We start from the raw sequence: 2740 nt of genomic DNA on the forward strand, positions 1-2740 counted from the left end.
AACAAATATGCTTCATTAAACTATTATTACTATTTGCGATATTAGGGATTAACGTGGCATTGCTGTACAACTAAACTACATCCCGTCTTTTTTCTAAAAAAAAAAAAAAAAAAAAAAAAATGGGAGAAAGAAGTTTTATTGCTTTGCTAGCAAAGGAGAAATGCTGGCTGGGGGCTCCCATCCCAGAGGCAGTGATTCTGCCTGTCCTGACAGGAGTAACAGAGAAATTTTAAAGAGGTGATTCAAAGGCTACATTCCAAGCTATTCTTTGTCAATCAGAATTCACTTGTAGCCTAGAGAGAGAGCCATTTCTTAGAACTTATGGTGCCATCCCTGAAGGTCAAATTACTTCATTCCTGTGGTGCATGAGCTCAAGGACAGGCAAACTGACCATACTCCTGTGCTCTCTATCATTGGACATAAAGGTACGTATTTCCTCTGGACTTGGAACATTTTAAAAAATGTTTTAGTTGTAGATGGACACAATACCTTTATTATTTTTTTTTAATGTGGTGCTGAGGATTGAACCCAGTGCCTCACATGTGATAGGTAAGTGTTCTACCACTGAGTTGCAACCCCAGCCCTGGACTTAGGACTTTAAGGGAAGGTCAGAAATTCTTCTTGCATGTGTTGTTCTCAATTCTTACAATTTAAAATACCCCAAATCCTGGGACAGTATGCTCTGAACCCATCACTAACAGTTAATTTCATTGTGGTTATTTGAGATGATGCCATTTTTCTGAACTACAGAACAGGTACTTCCCTTTATTCAAGAGATGGTTTAGAGGATAAAGGAAGTAACATATGGCAGTGCCTTGGTCAATGCCTTAGAGAACACATTAGATGATCAGTGAATATTCACTGGGCTTAGTTTCATTTCTGGATTTTGGTTTGGAAAACTGGATAAACACCTAAATCCTGATGAGATTGGACAGAGGATTAACTTGTCACTGGTTGAGACCTAGGAAACAATCCAACTTGATGACTAACACACAAGTCATTTTTATGTTTTATCTAATTGGCAAATGGCTAATCTTATTTGACAATCTGTTAGCTTCTGTTTTCCATGAGACAGTCTCACACACTTCTAATTCTGGATGCTATGTGGAGCACAGGAAGCATGGTTTCAGAGGTCTCTCCATTGACAGCTGGCTCCATTCCTCAGGGCTCCAGGTAAGATAGAACATCACAGCAGAAGAGTGTGGTGGAGGGAAGCAGCTCACATGATCAGGAAGCCAAGAGGACCCCAGTCCTTTTTTGATAGGGCTTTGCCAAATTGGTGAGGTTGGCCTTGACTTGCAATCCTGCTTTAGCCTCCTGAGTCACTGGATTACAGGTGTACACCATTGCACCTAGCTTAAAGTATATATTCAGACAATGAAAAATAGTCTACTCTATGGTAAAAATAAATGAATAACTATAAACCTCAACATGGATGAATCTCTAAAACTTAATGTTAATTTTTTAATGGACATGTCAAATCAGGGAAGGTAGTGCATGCCTGTAATCCCAGCTACTCAGGAGGTTGAGGCAGGAGGATGACATGTTTGAGGCCAGCCTGGGCAACTTCAAGACACCCTCTCAATATGGCTGGGGGTGTAGCTTAATGGTAGAGGAACCCTTGGTTCAATCCCCAGCAAAAAAATAAATGAAATAAATAAGCATGCCACAAAGGACATAATACAATGTGATTTTATTTATATTAGGTTCAAAAACACATGAAATAATGTATTTTTTTTCTGGCACCAGGGATTGAACTCAGGGGCACTCAACCACTGAGCCACAACCATAGCCCCATTTTGTATTTTATTTAGAGACAGGGTCCCACTGAGTTGCTTAGTGCCTCACTGTTGCTGAGGCTGGCTTTGAACTCGAAATCCTGTCTCAGCCTCCCAAGTTGCTGGGCTTACAGGTGTGCACCACCAAATATTCTTAAGGATGTATGTAAATAGTCTGTAAAACCACTAAAACATTTAAGATCACAGCTCTGGGGAAGTAGGAAGGCCATGTTACAGTGGGCACATATAAATGATACTAAGATTCAATTTCTCAAGCTGGGTGGGATATTCAAGTGTTGAACATTGGTATATCTTTTTATTTATTTTTTATTTTTTGGATACAGGGTATTGAACCCAGGAGCACTTTACCACTAAGCCACCTCCCCTGCCCTTGTTATATCTTAAAACACACAAAAATAGAAATGAAAATCCAGGAAGATCTTTGAAATATTTCAAAATATAAAATAATGACAAATAGGGGCTAGGGATACAGCTCATTTGCTAAAGTGCTTGCCTTGCATGCACAAGGCCCTGGGTTCAATCCCCAGCACCACCAAACAAACAAACAAACAAAAAGATGACAAAATAGCTCTACAATTAACTTGCAGAGGTGAACAAAGTCTGATATCCACATCAGGTGCCAATGAAAGAAAGAAATGAACAACTGAAAATAGCCAATTATCCCCAAATCCTTTTACTTCAGCTTTAAAATATATTTCGGTGTCCATAATCTTTTCACTGCTGTTGTGAGGCTGAAATGAAAGTGTATTTTTTGTTCATTTGTTGAGACTCAAATGTATAGAAAAAAATACCAAAGAAAATGTGCCCCCTAGTGGTGGGATTAAAGGTGATCATTTCCTGTTTCTGTATTCTTCCCTTTTTAAACTTTTCCAGATAGGGGCAAGGCCTGGAATTCTTGGCTCCCCTGAGCACCAATTAAGCACACAATGTACACATTTTTG

The sequence above is a fragment of the Sciurus carolinensis genome, chromosome 3 (genome assembly GCF_902686445.1).
Source record: "Sciurus carolinensis chromosome 3, mSciCar1.2, whole genome shotgun sequence".
In the NCBI taxonomy this organism is placed as follows: Eukaryota; Metazoa; Chordata; class Mammalia; order Rodentia; family Sciuridae; genus Sciurus; species Sciurus carolinensis.